This window comes from Mirounga leonina, unplaced genomic scaffold (genome assembly GCF_011800145.1).
Source record: "Mirounga leonina isolate KUSES-001 unplaced genomic scaffold, KU_Mleo_1.0 Mir_125, whole genome shotgun sequence".
In the NCBI taxonomy this organism is placed as follows: Eukaryota; Metazoa; Chordata; class Mammalia; order Carnivora; family Phocidae; genus Mirounga; species Mirounga leonina.
In genome coordinates this window covers 58,123,685-58,131,982 of record NW_023270305.1, presented here as the reverse complement: position 1 = coordinate 58,131,982, position 8,298 = coordinate 58,123,685, and the positions used below count along the sequence as shown (strand labels likewise).

Sequence of the window (8,298 nt, the reverse complement as noted above, 5' to 3'; positions counted from 1 at the left end):
TTGAATGATGGGACTATCAATGGATTTTTTTTATTTGATAATTTTTAAATATTGCTTTTTAAATTACATGAAATTTTTTTGTGTGGAAAAATAGGAAATACAAATAAACAAAAAGAAAAAAAAATGTGAAATCTTATCACCCAGAGGCAATCCCTGCTAATATTTTAGTTCATGTCTTCACAAACTGAAACAACTTACCTTATATTTTGAATAGGTAGTACATTCATATGTTTAAAAAACAAGAAAATATAAAAAGGTATAATAGTGAAAAGTTTCTTTCTTGTGCTTATTCCCCTAGTGTCAATTTCCCACTCCTGTTCTTAGATTTTTAAATATATCACGCATATACGCAAATACAAATGTAGATTTCTCTCCCTTTTAACCCAAAGGGGAGCATACCATACACACTGTTCTGAAACTTGCTTTTTTGTTTGTTTGTTTACTGCTTTATCCAGGAGGACTTTCCATGTCAGTACTACGGAACTTGCCTATTGTTTTATCAGTACATAGCACGCCATTGTGAGGACATACTGGAGTGGATTCAACTAGTCCGCCATCAGTGTTCAGACTTTTTTTGTAGGTAAACTTTTCTTTTTAGTTCTCTATGGTTTCATAATGACTTTTAATAAATTCACAGTTTAACAAAAAAGGAAATGTTGGAATCATAGAAATCTAAAAGCCCAATCTCTGCAGAAATCTGCTACCATGAAGGCAACTCAATATTCAGGGACATGATATTATGACAATATTCTGTGAAACAATCTGTCAGCGTTTTCCAAAATAAGATTTGCGATGCCTAGAGCGCCAGCCAGCCAGGCTTCCTGGTGGAGATGTCAGTGAGGACAGGGCTGCCCTGGGTGACAGGTTTTTAAATAGCTCAAAGGCCAAAGCACACTGCAGGGTGTCGGGCATCATTCTGACATCTCAGTTGGATATAAATTTAGAGCTGAATCTTTATCAAAATGAAATGTGTACATAGTGATGCTTTCCTGAGAGGAAACCTAGGGGAAACACCATGTGTAATTAAGAAGGTAATTTCTTACCAGGTGTTTCAGCTACCTATTGCTGTGTAACAAGCCATCCCCAAACATAGTAGCTAAACAATAACCTGTTACTTCTCATGATTCTGTGGGTTGACTCTGCTACATTGTTGTGTGGCTGAGGACACTTTGGCTGTTGTATTCTGATGACAGCTTGGTTGGAACTGGAACATCCAAATGGTTTCTGTGGTTTCCCTCCACTTGTGGCCTTTCAGGGGTCTAGCTCTAAGATGAAGCCTTCCAAGAGGACACCCCCCACCCCACCACGTGCAAGTACTTATTAAGCCTCTGCTTGCACCACACTTGCTAATGTCCCATTGTCCAAAGCCAGTCACATGACCAAGGCCAGAGTCAAGGACTTGAATACACAAAGGCATGAATACCAGGAAATGTTTCACTGGGGGCACCAAAGTAACAGACTGTCACACCCTGTTTTTCTCTAACATTTTGTTAGAAAGGATGGGCTTATTTCCCTCTGATACAATCGCAAATATGAAGTAAGTGAAACATGGAAATAGTACCAGAGATCACACAAATGAACTTTCTCTGACTTTATTTATTTACTTTAAAGATTTTATTTATCCATTTGACAGACAGAGAGACAGCAAGAGAGGGAACACAAGCAGGGGGAGTGGGAGAGGGAGCAGCAGGCTTCCCGTGAAACAGGGAGCCTGATGCAGGGCTCGATCCCAGGACCCTGGGATCATGACCTGAGCCGAAGGCAGACGCTTAACGGCTGAGCCACCCAGGCGCCCCGGTTTCTCTGACTTTAAAAAACATCTCTCAAAAATCTTAGAATGCAGCCAAATAATGTTGATTACAAAGTAAAATGTGTAAACAGCATAATTTTTAGAAAGTGTCAATTTATCCAGCTAATGAGAGAGAAGCTGTCCACTACTGATGTGTCCTCTTGACTCTCCTGGTCCAGAGTTCTTAAGAGGATCTCTGCCTGTGGCTCCATATTTCTCTGCAAGTTCTGCCATCAGGCTGAAGCAGGGAGACATGAGTGTGGCTGGATGATACAGTGCCAACGGTCATCATCGCTACCAAAGGGCTTGAGTCTCACGGGTAGTAAGTAGAAAAACAGTGAGAAATGATTCTATCAAAAGCAAAGCATTTGAATTTAAAAGACAATGCTGAGTAGAGGACACACAATTAATTAGCTGAGGAATACTAGCAAGACAATTGGGATTTTGTAGATAAATTGAACTGTTTAGAAGGAAAAACAAAACAGATCAACCACATCAACAGACCAACAGAATCTTGACCAGCTGAGAGCAGGCATATTGGCTATTAATATGGAAAATTATTTTGACAATTAAAAAAATTAATGACAATGGAAAGGATAAATGTTGAAAGAACTGCTTAAGCCCTGAGATAATGAGCAATATCAAGAAGGAAAGGCAAAAAGAGGATAGCGCTAAAATAAAGCCAAGCATCTCCTGCAAATATGGGTAGATTAAACTTATTCATGAAGGTTATAAAATTTGGAAAATGATACTTATTTTTATTCTTTTTTTCTAGTAATTACAGAGGAAATGCTAGAATAGAAACAGAGATTGGGTATGTAAAAATCTACTTAAAAGAAGAAATAGGTTGGTAAAAATGTGGCTTTCTGCATAAATTTGCTTTATGTAATTTTTTGTTACGGCAAAACTAGAAAGATCCTAAATGGCAATTGAACAGAATGGAGTGATTCATTGATCAAATTATTGGATTGCTTCAAAATGAAAAACTGAACAATATGATATTTTAAGCAATGAGCCAGATATTCAAATTATACTGTTTAGCCCCAAAGTATTTCCCCCCTTATCTGGGATTGGCCAATACCAAGAACCATGCTTCTTCATAAAATACGGTGAAATGAATGTTTTGATGAGTCTTTGTAGATTGCGTAGGGGTGGCCATGATGGTGGTTTGGTGGTGACTGCTGATTTACTGAATACATAATATGTGCCGGGTACTGTGCTCAGTGCTTTACATGCTTATTCTCAGTTACTCATCATCCGCATTTTCCAAATGAGGAAATTGAGACACGGAGAGATGTTAAATCACTTGACAGTCACATGTTTAGTAAAGGGTGGAGATAAGACTTGAACCAGGCAGTCTGACTGCAGCTCAACATTCCACTGCTTTCAGAGCTCTATTAAAACAAGGGCTGAGTAAATGAACCTGGGAGTTACCATAGCAACCAAAGAAAGGCATGTGAAGCGTTGTTGACATACCCATCTCGATATATAATCTGTGATTCCAATTTTCTTCTTTCTACTCCATCCTTTTTTTCCTAGTGCTACTTTTACAAAGCGAACAGTCTATCCAAATAATTCACCCTTTAAACCAATAGGATACTAGGAAAATACAGTTCTGTAGATATCATTTATTTACACCTTTTTTCTTGTAGATTCGGTAAGGAAATAAATTCTGAATTTTCCATTTAATTTAAACAGCACAGAGTTGGCGTCCCTGTTTTAAAGACGCGGTCCTTTGTCGCCATCTTGAGGAAGAGTTATAAAAATCACCTTTATCTTGAGCTGTCCATCTTTAGCACCTCCATGGTTCAACCACAGATTATTATTGATTATGTACAAAGAGATAAAAGCAGAATTCAAAAACAAATTTTGTAATGCACTTTGTGGCATCCCAGTATTTCAAGAGGATCTAAAAACTACACTATAGTTTAGAGAAAGATGACAGTTATAAAAAGTTGATTCTAATATTTTTAAGGAAAATTTATCATTTTCATCAAGTTCTAATGTATTGAACTATTTTTTCATAAAATACACCTGTAAGCACAGGTTTTGCTTTCTAGCGGAGAGGAGGAGGAAGGAGGAGAAGACAAACTGCATCTCTTTCCAAGGTTATTTCTGTTGGCATGGAGCCCCCTCTGTTCCTCTAAAACACACGTAGTTCCTTGATGGCTGACTCACTCTATCCCTAGCAACCAGCAAGGTTTCTGGCCTGTCATAGGCACTCAGTAAACACTTGTCACTAATGTTGTATCTTGTTGTAATCTTGTGTTCCCCAATCAGCCTTTGCTGTATAACTGTGCAGACAACCTAGAATACACCAAAAATCTTGGTCAAGCTCAGCCTGCTTGCTTTATCAGAGAATGAAATGCAATTTCTCCAAGGCAAGTCAGCCTCCAGATTAAAAAAGTAAATGCCCCTTGATTTTCACAGGGCCTAAAATTCCATTATGAGCAACCCCCTTTTTGAGTGTTACCTTTAAGAATATCTTATTAAAATGTTCACGCTTCATAGGGAAATTAACATCTTGGGTACTATTAACTCTAATTTTGTCTGAGTCAAGGGCAGCCTTAACCCCTGGGTACTACTGGAAATTGTGAAAGGCAATTGGTTGAGGTATGGAAAGAAAATACTAGAATATCTATTTATGGCATCTTTAAAATGTCTTTGTTTTGCAGGCTTCATAAGGTACATGATTTATTAAATGCATATGTATAATTTATCTTTCTATGTTTCCACATACATTGGCGTATTCACTCAAAAATTTTGGCGAGGACATGACTTTGGAGTCAGGCCTCAGTATGAAGTTCAGCTCTGTCATTTCCAGGCTGTGAGAACTTGGATAGATTCTTTAACCCCTTGAAGCCTTTATTTCCTCGCTCACAAAATAGGGATAATAATGTTACTTTCACAAGGTTGTGGTGAAAATTGAAAGGGTTGTCTGTTAAGTGTTCTGTCCTGGGCCTAGAAAATTTTAACAGTTCAGTAAATACAGCTGGCTTCATGGGTCTGTGACCTGTGCAGTCACACAGGGTCCCATGCCCAGAGGGGTGTGAGTTTGGTTTAACGCTCTGCTGTCACTCTCTTGAAATTCTTCACAATTTTTAAAAAGGTTTTATTTATTTATTTGAGAGAGAGAGAGAGAGTGCACAAAGCGGGGGAGGAGGGGAGGGACAGAGGGAGAGGGGAAGCAGACTCCCACTGAGCAGGGAGCCCAACGTGGGGCTCCATCTGGGACCCTGAGATCATGACCTGAGCCTAAGGTAGATGCTTAACCGACTGAGCCACCCAGGTGCCCCAAAATTCTTCACAATTTTGGACCAGGGGCCTTGCATTTTCATTTTCCTCTGGGCCATGCAAATTATGTAGCCCGTCTTGGTAAAGGGTGCTTCTCACTGTTGGTCTAACTAAATTTGCTGTGCAGATTTTCCTTGTTCAGTTTTAAAAGTTCATACTCTGGTTCACATCACTATTTAAGCCTCTTTGGGCCACCCAAGATACTTTCTTTCTTTTTTTTCCCCTCTTCTTCTTGAGATGTAATTCACATACCATAAAACTTAACATTTGGAAGTATACAATTCCATTAAGATTTTCCCCCCAATTTTACTGAGATATAATTGACAACATGATTTTAAGTTTATTCCCAAGTTTGACCCAGTTTTTTTATTTTTAATTTTTTAATTTTTATTATTATTTTTTTTATTGTCTACTCCCTTACTGTTATCTTCCCCACTACCACCACCCAAACCAAGCAGGGTCTTGATTTTCTTTCCCCCAAAAGGGGCTACCTCATTCCCAGGCACATGAGGGAGGACAGGACTTCAGGCTGGAGCCACCATTAGGTTCTCCCTCTCCCAGCCCGGAGCCAAGGAGGGGAAGCGACACCTGGTGATGGATAGATGGAAGGAAGGCTAGATGGACAGAGAGGGCCAGAGAAAGTGGATCCGGAAGGGGCTGCTGCAAGCAAAGCTCTCGCTCTTTCCAGTCTTGCCTCTGGGGGTAGGAGAGGCATGACTGACCATCAGGGCCAGGGCAGTGCCTGGGCCAACGCCAACCCTTGGTCGGGTAGTCCAATCAACATCGCAGATTCTCAGCACGCTGGTGCCTGGTGTTTCAGGGCTGCTGTGGCCACAGACACCTCTTGGTCCTCTTGGCCTTGGTTCCCCAAAAGCCAGTGGTGTCAGAAAGAGGTAGGAGAGGAAAGCAGCCCCTGCCCTGGGAGCCTCGCAGGCTCTATGGGAGAGTCGCCAGCCTGGGGTGGAGGCAGCTGGATCCTGGGAGTGACTAACCCACACGTCACAGATGCTCTGGTTGGGTGGCACCCCCTGGAAGAGGGCATCTAGATCCCAGAGCAGCCCTGGCGGGCCATGAGCTTCCGGGGCCACCCTCCAGTAGGCTGGGCTGGCTGAAGGTGGGCACTGGGGACAGGGTGTGGGTGGTAGTGGAGCCAAGGGCATTACCACATTGGGAGGGTGGAGGGGCAAGTAGGAGGAGGGCAGCTGCCCACCCAGAGTGAGGCTCTATGACTCCCAGTGGACACCCCGGAGGTCTTCGGGGTCCTGCAGTAAGTGCAGGGGCCAGGCTCTGTGCTCAGGGGAGAGGGGCGAGAGCCTGCTGCTTCCTCCCTTGGGAAGTCCTCCCCTCTGCTCTCCTGGGCCCAGGAAGGGGGCAGAGGGGCCCCAGAGGCGTCTCAGAGGGCAGGGGTGGAGCGGGCATCACCTTCTCCCCACTGTGCCCAGCGCCTGCCGGACCCTCCGTGGTGCCCGCTCCCTGGGGTCCCCTAGCAATCAATTCATGCTGAAGCCCTCCCTGGGCGTCGGCTGGGGACCCGACGGCCTCTAGGGCCAGCCGCGCCGCGCGGAGGGGCCAGGTCCCCCGGCGAAGGCTCCCCGCAGGGCCCTGCTCTGCCAGCGCCGCCCCGCTCCAGGGCCGCGTTCTGCAGCCGCAGTGCCTCGGCCGGGATCCTTGCAGCCCTCGTAGTCGTCCCTGAAGGAGGGGAACGCGGCCTGGACCTGACGCCTGATGTGGGCCCTTCAGCCCGCGGAAGGGTGCTGCCTGGATCACCGAGGCCATCACCGCCAAGTAGTTGCGGGGGGTGGGGGGGGACTTGTCAGGCCGCAGGTATCTCTTCCTCCTCCTGGGGGGCCAGGAGGACCTCCCACCCAGGAAGCCCCAGGTGTGGGTTGCAGCAGGGCCGCGAGCAGGGGAGGCAAGCCATGCGGGCAGGGGCCTGGCCCCGGGGAGGGCGGGGGGGGTGCAAGGCCGTGGGGCACGGGGTGGGGGCCTGAGCTAACCCAGTCTTTTTATTTTTTTATTTTTAAAAGATTTTATTTATTTATTTGAGAGAGAGAATGAGAGAGAAAGAACACATGAGAGGGGATAGGGTCAGAGGGCGAAGCAGACTCCCTGCCGAGCAGGAAGCCCAATGTGGGACTCGATCCCAGGACTCCAGGACCATGACCTGAGCCGAAGCCAGTCGCTTAACCAACTGAGCCACCCAGGCGCCCCTAACCCAGTCTTTTTAAAGAGCCTAGATTGGGAGGGAATAGCCCCGTTCTACCCTGTTTTCACCACTCTTTGAAGTAGGCTCTCAATAAATGAGGTGTAGCTGAATTGTATGACTTCCCTGAAATAGGTAGTGCCAAGAACAAACGAATGCTATTAATTGGCCATACGTTTTAGAGGTGGAAGGTGTCCTGCGGGTGGTTGAGTCTAGCCCCTTCGTGTCACACTTGAGCACACCCAAGACCTGGGGACGGAGTGCCTTGTCCAAAGCCGTGCGAAAAGTGATTAGAGCAGGACCCCAGGTCATGTTTCAGTCCATGTGCCCCGGGCTCGCTCATTCTGTCCTCTTCTTTTCAGATTGTTCAGCTTTTGTCTGAGGAATGAAACATCCTCGCTAATATGAAGATCAGGTCGGTATTTGTGGGGGCCAGCAGCGGAGTTCACAAAACTGTTTTTAAGTTTCCTTCCCATTAGTAAAATGTTTTCAGAAATTCAGGATTTCAGGGGTCAAGCCACTTGATTTTAAATATTTCTCTACTTTTCCTCACTCTAGGGCACAAGTACTAGATTCTGAGGACTTTGTGCTACCATTCGTTTGATGATATACTACTGCGCCTTCTGCCTATAATTCTGAAGTTATTTGGCTACTACTTCTATAATGGTAGCAATTTAATGAATCTGCGGCATGTTATTTATCTCACTGATGTCTTTGCATGTAAGTAATATTGATGCTTTTAAGGCTGTGGAGAATTTTCAGTTTGATGCTGCATCAGTTCCAACATATTCTACAGTTTTATCAGAAAACTGGTTCAGGGCGCCTGGGTGGCTCAGATGGTTAAGCGTCTGCCTTCGGCTCAGGTCATGATCCCAGGGTCCTGGGATCGAGTCCCGCATCGGGCTCCCTGCTCTGCAGGGAGCCTGCTTCTCCCTCTGCCTCTCTCTCTCTCTCTGTCTGTCATGAATAAATAAATAAAATCTTTAAAAAAAAAAAAGAAAAGAAAAGAAAA

General features: G+C 44.6%; 1 pseudogene; it reads right to left on the bottom strand.

The window, feature by feature from the left end:
- Nucleotides 1–5,697: 5,697 nt before the first annotated feature.
- Nucleotides 5,698–6,859, bottom strand: LOC118007565 (annotated as a pseudogene).
- Between the last annotated feature and the right edge of the window lie 1,439 nt (nucleotides 6,860–8,298).